The sequence below is a fragment of the Chiloscyllium punctatum genome, chromosome 7, assembly GCF_047496795.1.
Source record: "Chiloscyllium punctatum isolate Juve2018m chromosome 7, sChiPun1.3, whole genome shotgun sequence".
In the NCBI taxonomy this organism is placed as follows: domain Eukaryota; kingdom Metazoa; phylum Chordata; class Chondrichthyes; order Orectolobiformes; family Hemiscylliidae; genus Chiloscyllium; species Chiloscyllium punctatum.
Window position 1 is genome coordinate 80,116,827 of NC_092745.1, and position 13,662 is coordinate 80,130,488.

Genomic DNA, 13,662 nt, shown 5'->3' on the forward strand with positions numbered 1-13,662 from the left:
AGCTATGCTTCTATGTTGCTATGTTTTTATGTTATTTGACAAGTCAGATCATAGACTGAAATCTGGCTTGATAGATCACAGTTCGTTTATTTTTAGTTTTAACAATGCAGTTCTTAACTGAAACACCAGTCTTCAATGCTGCAGATGTGATTTTAACAATAAAGCAGAAATTGAGTATGCAAAAGAGATGAAAAACAGAATAAACTAAATTACATACACATAGAACAAGTAAAAGATTTTGATAAATTAGGTATACTATAATCCCACTAATCCTAGCAGGACTCCTTTACAGTACTCAAACACCAGAGGGAAAAGTCTCTTCTCTATCACATGGACTAATGAAGAAGGCATTTGGTATCCTTTCCTTTGTTGATCAGAGTATTGAGTACGGTAATTGGGAGGTCATGTTGGGGCTGTACAGGACATTGGTTAGGCCACTGTTGGAATATTGCGTGCAGTTCTGGTCTCCTTCCTATCAGAAAGGTTTTGTGAAACTTGAAAGACTTCAGAAAAGATTTACAAGGATGTTGCCAGTGTTGAGGATTTGAGCTATAGGGAGAGGTTGAATAGGCTGGGGCTGTTTTCCCTGGAATATCAGAGGCTGAGGGGTGCCCTTATAGAAGTTTACAAAATCATGAGGGGCATGGATAGGATACACTGACAAAGTCTTTTCCCTGTGATCGGGGAGTCCAGAACTAGAGGGCATAGGTTTAGGGTGAGAGGGTAAAGATAAAAAAGAGACCCAAGGGGCAAATGTTTCACGCAGAGGGTGGTATGTTTATGGAATGAGCTGCCAGAAGAAGTGGTGGAGGCTGGTACAATTGCAACATTTAAGAGGCATTTGAATGGGTATATGAATAGGAAGAGTTTGGAGGGATACGGGCTGGGTGCTGGCAGGTGGGACTAGATTGGGTTGGGATATCTGGTCGATGTGGACAGATTGGACCAAAGGGTCTGTTTCTATGATGTACATCTCTATGACTCTATGACTCTATGATTTTGACTTTGCCATGGCTTCAAGTCCCTAGTCTTGAGCATTTGACAATCTTTTCCTTGAATATTCATAGAACTGAGCTTAGACTAAAAAAAAACTCTTCTGCAGAGCCAGAGAACAAGTTTTGAAGATGAGTCATTTCAGACTTGAAATATTAATTCTGTTTCTGGCTCCCAAAGATTGCTAAACCTGCTGAATTTCTCCAGTACTTTGTTTTTATTTCTGCTTAGACCTTTTCAGTTCAAACTATCTCATTTCTCTACAGTAATTGTTTTACACATCCAGTTCCAACCAATGGCTTTCTTCCAGGTATTGATGTTGACCCTAAGCCAAACAAAAAAAAATCTTTGGATCCTTCTGTTTGAAACCTAAGAGACAACTGTTTGCACCGCTTGTAATCCTGATCTAATAAAAACAAAATCTCATTACTTTCTAGGAGGTTTCTCTCTCATGCAGTATTTTAAAGTACATCACCATGACTATAGAAATACTTACAAGTCAATCATTAAACATTTTCAGACACAGATCAAACATATATGCCACTAGTTCAAAATCCAAACTGAAATAAACAATGTTTACAAAGATGCATAAACATATAGAAAATATATAAAAATATCACACACTTTATGTAACTTTGTGGAATTCTGTACAATAGTTTTTGTACCAGCGGGTTGTTTCTTCAACTGATTGGTCTTCGCTGGTTTATAACTCAATGTTGTGAGAAGCTGCCATTGCACTCCATCACGGCAATTACCTTCCAAAATAAACATCATACATATCCTTAACATGTGCTGAGATTAATAACTCGAGCTATAATGACTTGGGTGAGAATGTCTATGTGAAGTAGGAGTAAAAAAGTTTAATGTTAATATCTAAAAAGAAATACAGTTAAACAATTTGTGGGCGGCACGGTGGCACAGTGGTTAGCACTGCTGCCTCACAGCGCCAGAAACCCAGGTTCAATTCCTGCCTCAGGCGACTCTCTGTGTGGAGTTTGCACATTCTCCCCGTGTCTGCGTGGGTTTCCTCCGGGTGCTCCGGTTTCCTCCCACAGTCCAACAATGTGCAGGTTAGGTGAGTTGGCCAAGTTAAATTGCCCGTAGTGTTAGGTGAAGGGGTAAATGTAAGGGAATGGGTCTGGGTGGGTTGTGCTTCGACGGGTCGGTGTGGACTTGTTGGGCCGAAAGGCCTGTTTCCACACTATAAGTAATTTATTGATTCTAAGGACAGTTACTGAGCCATGTCATAAGGAGCTATGTCACAGTGACATTGGATTAAATGAAACCTGAATCTGAATCTGTTAGGATCCAGAGTTGTCCTCTCTTCCCAACCTTATGTGTAGTTATGTTCTGTAAAACCTCTTTGCTGACCTGAGGATTGTCCTGACCTTACTCAAAGAAGCTCATGCTGGATTGAGTGCTGCAACTGGTTCAATCATCCCATTACAGCAGCATTCCACATTCAAGTTCCAACCCTCATACTGGGAATTGGTCAGCAACCTCCTACACAGCACTCCTTGGAATCACGGATCTTGCAAATCTATTCATTCCTTTCTCTCCTTGTATCCCCATCTGAATAACCAATGTTCACACACACCCACATATTGGTGTTATCTCACATTTTTCCCTCATAGTAACTTGTCACAAATGTAGTTATTCTACTCCCTCCACATAATACATTCCCATAATTTTAGTTGTGAGGTTATGACCCCTGGTTAGACCACATTTGGAATATTGTGTTCAGTTCTGGTTGCCTCATTATAGGAAAGACGTGGAAGCTTTAGAGAGTGTGCAGAGGAGATTTACCAGGATGCTGCCTGGACTGGAGGGCATGTCTTATGAAGAAAGGTTGAGGGAGTTAGGACTTTTCTCATTTGAGTGAAGAAGATTGAGAGGTGACTTGGTAGAGATGTACAAGATGTTGAGAAGTGTAGATAGAGTGGATAGCCATAGAGTTTTTCCCATGGTGGAAATGTCTATCATGAGGCAGCATCATTTTAAGGTGGTTGGAGGAAGGTTTAGGGAGGATATCAGAGGTAAGTTTTTTACACAGAGAGTATTGGGAGTGTGAAACGCACTGCCGGCAGCCATAGTAGAATCAGACACATTAGGGACTCTTGGATTGGCACATGGAAGACAGTACAATGAAGGGTATGTAGGTTGTTCTGATCTTAGAGTAAGATAAAAGCCTGGCATAACATCAAGCGTCAAAGGGCCTGTACTGTGCTGCATAGTTCTATGTTCTAATGACTTCAGGAGGAAGCTGAGATGAATCATTCACTCAGCACTTCTGGCTGCAGATGAATGTAAATGGTTTTGTCTTTTGCACCTGTTTGGCTCTCCCATTACTCAGTGTTATGGTGTGGAAGATTAACCCCTCTGCTTATTAAAACCAAACACCCAGAAATGCTCACCTTACCTCGTAATTTGTTAAAAATGTGTGAATTGAAAGACGATCCCTGATTTCCACGGTATAAATAGAAAGTAACTATTTATATATTTAACCCTAACAGGGAACACTAACTAAAACTATTAACAAACTAAACACTCTTTCTCCTAACTAACCAATGTTCCTTAGCTGAATGCAATTCTATTAATATGCTGTTCCAATAACAATTATTATAAACTACATCAACTTAATTCCTCAAAGTCCATTCAGTCTCTTATGCTGTCTTCCTTCCTTGCTGTCTTGTCCCTGGGTCATCTTCCTACTTTTTGCTGTTTTTCCAGAATGGGTACCTTTTTGATAGATAGTACTTCTGAGATTTCTTTGAAAGCAAGATGTTTATTTCTTCAGATGGCATTTGCTCTTCGGTTCTCTGGCAGTTGCTCTGACCAATTCTCAAAATGCCTGCTTTTTTTAATACCCCCAACATTGTACCCTCTCATTGGTCCAAAGTTGTCCATACAATAAATTCAAAGTCAATTGGATTTTAGTATCCTGGGCATAATTTATTTGTTTAAAGTTGAATTGTTATCGAAACAGCAACAAAAGCTCAGGTATCCGATTAACAGCCAATTGTCACATGTATCTATTTTGGAACATCCCATCTCCTAGCTGTTGTGTATACTGGCAGCTGTGGCTATATTTTAAATTCAGAAACACTTTCAATCTTAAAGTGACTATACACTCTTTCGACTTCATAGCACCTCCACCTGAAGAAAACATGAACTACCATAATGAAAAGGTGGTTTCATTTTTCTCAGTTTTGTTTCCTCTAAGTCTTAATACCATTGTTATGAAATACATATGTCATTTGTTAATTACACCTCTCATTTTAATTCTGCGCCCATGTATAACATTGGAATCAATATGGTCCAATTTTATCTGCACATTTTCTTTTAAATTTGCGATAACACATCTGCAATCACATTTTTATGACCCACAATATGTACATAAGACTGCAACAAAATTGTCTCATATTTTTGTCTTCAAATCTTTCCAAAAATGTGAGAGGGCTGTTGTCTGTATACATTGTTCTTCATATAAACTTAAACAGTAAAATGTTGTTTGATGGTAGAGTACGCTCTGTCTTATATTGAGTTTCTTTGATAAGTAGCCAATTGGCCATTCAATTTCATCATCATTTTCCTACATCAATACAGCTCCAGCACCTATATTGCCAGCATCAATTGCAACTTTAAAGGATTTCAAAAAAATTGATGTGGCTAAAACTGGTGCTGTGGTTAATACGGCTATTAAATTCTCAAATGCCTCCTGGTATTTTTCTGTCCAGCAAAATTTCCCATTCTTCTTTAGTAAATCCATCAGTGGTGCCACCATGCTGCTGTAGTTTGGTACAAACTTCCAATAGAATCTATTCAGTCCCACAAATCAAAGCACTTTTCTCTTTGAAGATGGTTGTGGAAATTCCTCGATTACCTTCACCTTCACATTCCTTGGGATCATCCTTCCATGTCAGATGTTATGTTCCAAGAATGTCACCTCTGCCTTTGTGAATTCTGTTTTTATTATAAGTTGATTACCAGTTTTGCTTTTCGTAATTGTTCAAAGAGTTCTCCCAACTGTACCAAGCAATCTTTCCATGACTCACTAAAGATCACTACATCGTCAAGATAAATGGCAATATTTCTTAATCTGTCCACAACTCTGTTCATGAGTCTTTGGAATGTGGCTGGTGCATTCTTCATTCCAAAGGGCATTACTTTGAATTAATATAACCCATTTGCGATTGTAAACGCAAATATTTCTCTGATAAAGGTAACTGCCATTGACCACACAGTTGGCCCAACTTCACGATGTAAGTGGCTTATCCAACTTTCTCTACAAAGTCCTCCAACCTTGGTATTGGATAGGAGTCCAATTTATTTACTGTGTTAACCTTCCAATAGTCCACACAATATCATTAAGTCTCACCAGGTTTAGGAACAAACACAATCGGTGAACTCCCCTCACTCTGACTAGGTTCAAAGATGTCTTCGTTGAGCATAGCATCCACTTCCTTCTGCACCTGTGTGGTTTTGAGAGGATTAAGCCTATAGGAGTATTGTTTTATCAGAATAGCATTCTCTACTTCCACATTTTGCACAATAGTATAAGTTCTTCCTATTCTATTCCTACATATGTCCTCATACTGCTGCAACAAACCTTTCAACTTGGTCTTTGCTCCTGAGACAGATAGCTCACTATCCTATCCCATTCTTCAAGGACTTCCTTGTAACTTAACATATTTTTGAGGCACATCAAAGTTCACATCATATGGATTTGATTGCTCAGTCTGTGGGGCCATAACTAACATGTGTTGCTCTGATGGCTTTGCTATCCTCTGGCACATATTACAGTTACGGCAAAATTCAACCACATCCATACGCAGTCCAGGCCAATAGAAGTGCTTTTGTACCTTAGACTGAGTCTTCCTCACACCTAGGTGACCTCCTATTGGTAATTCATGTGCTACCCGTAACACTTCCTGTCTGTATGCTACCGGGAACACAATCTGGTGCATGTCCGCCCATTTCTGCTTTGCACTAACCTGCCATGGTCTCCATTTTCACCTTAGGATTCTATCCTTAAGGTAATAACCCTCAGAAATACATTCTGATTCCTTTCCTGAGTGTGCATCATGATACAGATCTTTTATCATCTCATCTTTCTGTCGTATATCCATTTGCCTTTCAAGACTAAACACCTCTTCCTGACCCTCTACCTGTTCAGGTGTTTCCTGCACCATTACATCAAACAGGGTATCTGCTAACTGAACCTCAATTCCTTTTGCTCTCTTTTTAGTTTTTCCTTCTTGCTGTAACTTGTGAATGTGGGATTTTGTGACTACACAGTCTAGAAAAATTCCAGGATATTTTTCTTTTAACTCCTCAGTTCCCTGGTTTTCCTTTGGCTTCTCCCACTTTGGATCCTGTTGAATCATTCCCAAAAACAAACTGTATTCCTGGAACTGACAGTCTGTCAATCACACACACTATTACCTCCCAGTCTTGATTTAGCTCTCCAACTTGATCTTACACAGGGGAACGTTAAATTTCTGTCCATCTATTCCACAAATTATCACCCTCTCAGGTAACACGTCTGAAAGAATACAAATCTCTTACTATTAGAGATTGACCGGATCCTGTACATCTTAAAATTATAGCTTCTTTCTCTTCCGCTCCCCCCACCACCCCCACCTCCCTGTTCTTCCTGAGTAAACTTTGCCCACAGGGGTGAAGTCTTTATAGAGATCAGACACTCATTCAATACCCAGCCCCTGCTCAAGCTGTGCAGGCTCCTGCAGCTCCTTGACTTTTGTTGGCATTTTGTTTACTACTTCCACTAATCCCACTGGCTCAGCCTTTTTTTACCACATCTTTTCCACCCAAGCTTTTCTTCAATGACCAGCACAGTGACTTCGCGTGTCCCACCTTATGGCAGTGAAAACACCTTTTCCCAGTGCCTTTATTAAACCACCAGCACTGTAATTTTATGCATACCACTCCATTACAGTGACAATACCTGAGGCCTTTCACTTCCTTTTCACCCTCCTGGGTTTCCTTTTTTCATCTGTAGTAACCTATTCCCAGTGTGACCTACTCTTTGTTTTGTAGTGTAGGATTTCCTTTTCTCCCAATTTCTATCCCTCATAGGATGAAATTACTGTCAGAAGCTGAACTTTGCCTTATGCACCAATGCATATTCATCTGCCATCTCTGCCACTCTTCTCACTTCTTGAACTTTCTGTTAATCCAAGTAAGTTCATATCATCTCTGGAGGTGAGGTTTTAAACTCCACCAGCAGAATAATCTCTCTTATAGCCTCATAGGTCTTCTTTATTTTTAAGGCCAGTACCCATTTCTCAAAATTGCTATATTTAATTCTTTTGAACTCAACGTGAGTCTGACTTGTTTCCTTCTTTATGATTCTGAACAGCTGTCAGTACACTTTTGATACCAATGCATAAGCACTCAAAATAGCCTGTTTGACATCTTCATAATCTCTTGACCCCTCATTTGACAGTGCTGCAAATACCTCACTAGCTCTGCCTACAAGCTTAGTCTGAACTAGTATTAGCCACAAGTTGTCTGGCCACTCCATCTGCCTAGCCAATTTTTCAAAAGAAATAAAAAAGGCTTTGACATCTTTTCCATCAAAATGTGGCAATGTTTTAACATATTTGTATACCTCACTGACCATGCCTTTGATGATGGGTTTGCTCATCATCACTTTCCTTCTCCTTAAGCCTACCTTCTAACTTCATCCTTTTAAATTGACTTTCTTCTTTAATTTGCAACTTGCCAAGTTCAAACTTACTTTCTTTCTCCCTCTCTTCTCTCACTTTTTGCTCAGCTAAGAACCTTCTCTCCCTTTCTTTATCCTCTAACATGACTGTTCTTTCCCTTTCTTTATCTTCTCTTTCTTTCTTTTCCTTCTCTCTCTTTCTTTCTTCTCTCTTTCCCTTTGCTCCCTTAAGAATCTTCTGTCCCTTTCTTTCTTCTCTAACTAAAATTGCTTCATCTGCAGTTAAATTTTAGCCAAATCCAAAGATTCTAATAGCCTTTCCAGCACATTTAAATGTCGAGCTATTTCGGTAATAACCTGATCTTTCTTCAGAGCAAGATGTTTATTTCTTTGTTCAGCATTTGCTCTTCAGGCTCTACAGCAGTTGCTCTGACCAATTTTCAAAATGTTCTCTTTTTTTTATATCCCCAACTTCATTCCCTCTCATTGGTCTGATTTGTCAATACAATAAATTCAAATGTAATTGGGTTTTAGTATCCTGTGTATTGTTTAAATGAATTGGTTAAATTTGGATTGTTGTTGAAACAGCAGTCAAAACTCAGGTATCCATTTACCAGCCAATTATCACTTTATTTTGGAACAGTCCATCTCCTTGCTATCTTGTGTTCTGGCACAGCTGTGGTTGTACTTTAATTCAGAAAACACTTTTTTTCTGAAAGTGAGCATACACTCTTTTGACTTTGAAACACTCAGGATGAGAATATTTGTGGAGCTTCCTCCTCCTCTTACTTGTTTGCAATGTGGATCATGGGATGTGTTCTAAATCCTCATACAGAGATCATTTGAAATAACAGTTAACTTGAAGTTCAGGTTAAAACGTATCCACTCTGAGAATCAAGGGAACTTTTACAGCAGATGTTGTATTTTAAAGGGAACAGAAAGCAAAGAATGGCTGCAGATGATATTCAATAGACAGCCAGAGTGAGGACAACCAGAGAGTTGAGGAATCAGAAATAATCGACTGATAAAGGTAGGAAGGATATAAATAACCTGTGTCCCTGAAACCACATATACAACTGGGTATGATTACTTGTCGAATGTGCTAATATTTATTTTACGGTAGAGCTAGCTTCAAATCATCTTGGAATCCTCTTGTGATTGGGGCCAAACCCTGTTCTGTTGATACTGCATGGTCCACGTATACAGCAGCTGCTCTGTATCAGCAGAAGACCATGTACTGGTATCTTCCATTTATTAAAATGAGTCTGTATCCATTAAGGTAGTGGGACTTCCGGTGATATCCAGACACCTTTTAAATGAATTGGGGGTTTTGCCTTTAATGGCCTTTCAAGCAAACCTTTATGCCTGGCTGGCAATAAACGACACCATAACAAGCAACTGCAAATGGATCCTTTTCTTCTGTACAGGGAAATCTCATAGAGTCATAGAATCATACAGCATGGGAACAGACCCTTTGGTCCAACTAGTCCATGCCGAACAGAATCTTGAACTAAAGTATTCCCACCTGTCTGCTTCTGGCCCATATCTCTCTAAATCTTTCCTATTCACGTACTTACCAAATGTCCTTTAAACTTTGTAATTATGCCCACATCCACCACTTCCTTAGGAAGTTCATTTCACATGAAAATTACCCACGGTGTAAAAAAAATGTCCCTTATGTCTTTTTTAAATCTTTCTCTTCTCACCTTAAAAATATGTCCCCTAATCTTGAAATCACCGAATCCTAGGGAAAAGACACCTACTGTTAACCCTGTCTATACCCTGCATGATTTTATAAGCTTCTATAAGGTCACCTCTCAACCTCCTACACTGCAGTGAAAAAAGCCCAAGCCTATCCAGCCTTTCTTTATAACTCAAACCTTCCATACCTGGCAACATCCTGGTAAATCTCTTCTGAGCCAACTCAAACTTAATAATATCCTTCCTATAACTGGGCAACTAGAACTGCACATAGTACTCCAGAAGAGACATCACCAATGTCCTGTCCAGGCTCAATATAACTTCCCAACTCTGATACTCAAAGGACTGAGCAATGAAGGCAAGTGTGCTAAATGCCTTTTTAACCACTTTGTCTATATGTGACACGAACTTCAAAGAATTATGTATCTGAACCCCTAGGTTCCTCTGTTCTGTAATCATGATCAGTTTAAAATAAAAAATGGCTAAAAAATACAGGACATAATCAATTGTAAATGCAAAGCCTTTGCAGATTGAAAACTTCTTGATATCAGAAAATAAAGACAACAATCCTTTAGGCATTTGTAGACAACAGTACATCATAAAATAGTAACATGCAGGTGGAATTGTGAGTAGAAAAAGCGCAAAAATCCAATAACTTGCTTTCACCAGCTGAATGCTTGGTTTCTTCAAAACAGTCTATGGTCCAAACACTCAGGAGTTCCCCTCACTGAAAGTCAAGAAAATTATCCTCAATCCCAAGTCTCAGAATAAGAAACATAGCACTTCTCCAGTGAGAACATGTTCAATTTATATCATCCTTACTTATAATCCAATGTCTCCATCTAATTAATCAATTTGACTGATAACTGCTATACTCTTTCAATAACTGAAATCACTCTTTTACTTTGATCACCAGATGGCTACTTTTTTTTTAAGTGCAATTGCACAAATGGTTTAAAAATTGGCAGGACGACCTCACTATTTTGAAGCAATATTGATCTTTTAATTAATTACAAAATCTGATTTGCTTTACTCACCAAGCACTGTTCTTTCAATTTATTATCAACCAGGATATCTCGATCCATTTCACTTAAAGTGTGTGTTGTTTTCTTTTCATTTAAAGAATAATCCACTCTTGGACTTATTAATCTTATGGAAAAATGAGTTTCATTGAATATGATCTGCCATATTCCTTCCCAATCCCCAAATTTACACAGTTTCTCAAATGAGTTGTTTGGTAGCATAGAACTTAGATATTGCCAAAAATAAGTTATATTTTGTGAAAGGATTCTGGTTGGATAATGGACTACCGATCATCACTCTCCTCTTATACTGTATAAATGATGGTTTTCCCCTCAAATTGGTAAATTGTGAATTGTCCTGCTGAGCGCAAGTCAAAAAGCCTCAACAAAATATGTCTTTTTCTCAGCAACATTCGTGCAGTTTATCTGATTCAGTTTTGGAGTCCACTGTCTACATTAGCTTTGTATCACCTGCAAGTATAATCATTGAGTCTGAGATTACCATCACCAAATCACTTTGTCAGATTATCAAAAAAGGAAACAAAACAATCCCATATGGGATTCCACTGATAACATTCTCGTGAGCTAAAGACTTTCTTTGTACCACCACTATTGGTGTTCTATTGGTCAATATCCATGTCATGTATACTATACATGTGTGATACTGAATTTATGGGACCACATGTCAGTTATTTATACTTTGCTCTCAGCCTTAGTGACTGTTAATTGTAGCTGTTTTAAATTCTAATTCAATTTTTTCACTACCTCTGTGCTTTTCTCACAGATTAGTAAAATCTCTGAATATATGAGTACATTTCCGATATTTTCCCTATATTTGTTGTACTTAAGGAAGCATTGGCCCCAACATTACTTATTTACCAGGTGCTATGCATATGGAAAGCTGTAGATTTTCCATAGATATTCCCATTTCTATGATGTTTGAAACAGAGAATGGGAAATACCCAGACTCTCAGGATGTTAATTTTAAGTTCTAAAAGAGAAACAACAAATAATTGAGTTAAAAATGTTAGTAACTTCACCATCTAACATCAATGTACCTTTAGGATATAAGTTCAATATTCATTAAATATTCATTTTCCAAACTCAGCAGATGTTAGTCTTTTAATTAATCATTAAATATTTTTCATTAACAAAGGTTGGCACATGATATGAGACTTTTAAACTGCAAGACCACTACCCCATCAATAACAGCGCTATTAGAGAAAGAAATATAACCGAATTGTGTGAATTATGTCATTACTACCTTTGCAGAATTAGTTACCTAGCCAAGGTAAGGATGAATAGGATAGAAAAAAACTGATATGAAAAGCAGATTAGTGAGCTCAGTTGGCTGGATGTCTGGTTTACAATGCAGAGTGATGTCCATTGCATGGGTTCAATTCCTGTACCAGCTGAAAGATTCTCATTCTCACCCTCTTCCCCTCAACTGAGGTATGGTGAACTTCAGGTTAAGTCATCACCAGTTGTCTCTCTCACTAATGAGCAAATAGCCTGATAGTTCAGTAGAAAGATGGCAACTTCATAAAAATATAAATAGTCAAGTAATTTAAAGGTGCAGTACCTCTTTTTCTGAAAGTACATCCAAGTAATAATTCTGATGTAGAGACAGTGAGTTCTGTAAAGGGATGGTGCCATTTTACAATAAGACAGGAACATAGGGAATCACAATACCTGCACTTGAATGAGAAGACCACGGAGCTAAGTCTAAATTGTGTCTGCCTCTTATCTCATTTATTGATATATGTAATAGATCTCAACAGTTCTCTGCAGCCCTTCAGGCACCATAACTTATTATTTCTGGGCACTCCATCACCAAGGTGAAAAACAAACAGGATTGATCAAATACAGGCAAGGCTCCAGCAGTGAATTGCCAACCAAACTGCCTTGGTTGAAAGAAACTGTGGTTTCAACATCTTTAATTTGGCAATGGGAGAAAAAAAAGATTAGAAATAAAAATGATAGATCAAAAAAATTGCAAACTGTTATATCCTGGCAAGAGGTAAAAGGCAGAATTTAATGAAACGCAAAAGAAAAGGAATTATGGGGAGATGTGAGGGAGCGATAAAATACAGTATGATGTCAAGAGTTGAAGTAAAAGGAGCAGCAGAATGAATAATCTCAATGTTAGGAAGGCAGGAAAACAAGTAAGAGAAATAAGCAACCCCATAGCTGTTAATTGGAAACAGTTGGCCTTTTGAGCTTGCAGTACCCAGATCATTCTTTTGGACTCCTGTTGCACTGTTATGGAAGTCCACTTTAAATCATCCCTGCTCCATTGGTGCACCATTACATACTTGGACAGGTTGTTTCAAATATCTCCCCGGATCAGCCCATCAGATGGCCTCCACAGTGCATTGGCTTACAGCACTCTTCAAACTCACACACAACAGAACATAGAACATAGAAAATTACAGCACAGAACAGGCCCTTCGGCCTACAATGTTGTGCTGAAGATTATTCCTACGCACCCCTCAATTCACTCAATTCACTAGATGCTTAAATGTCCCTAATGACTCTGTTTCCAACACCACTGCTGGCAACACAGTCCATGCATTCACAACTCTCTGCAAAATGGAGTCCTTACATTGAGAAGAAGAATGAGGAAGAAGAGGCTAAGGCTGGAGGATATCATCATCCAGCAACTGTATTGTGAGCACTGGGGCAATACACTAGAAAAGGTTGCGGAAATCCTGGAGTTGATTCCTTCATAAAATCCTAACTACCGGAGACTGCTCCTGCATATCCCCACAGCCGCTTCATGCCCACTGCCACATCAACAGAGATGACCAAAACAACAAAGTCGTCACTTTACGTATCAGCTACATGTCACTTATAAGTCCTTACACCTTCATGGAATAAGGCAAACAATTCCTCAAAATCGTCTTGGCAATCAGTCTCCTTTTGTGTGTGTCACATGTCTCTTCTTGTGCCCATAAGCTGACATGACATACAAGTGCTTCTCACAGCTATTGCAATGGTCTTGATTTTTCCATTATTATGACATGCCTATCCTGCTCAATGACCAGTTTCAGAGCCCCCATCCCTTTGGGCGATAGGGTCTTCAGGTCTGACATACCTGCTTTTGCCTTAACCATTGTGGATTTTTGTTCTGCTGCAAATATAATGAAAAAAACTGGCTCTCCAAACTCACATGACCCCACTCAGGCCGATGATGGGTCCTTGCACATGAATTTTGAATATCTGGGAACTGCCTGCAATCCACATAATGCCATT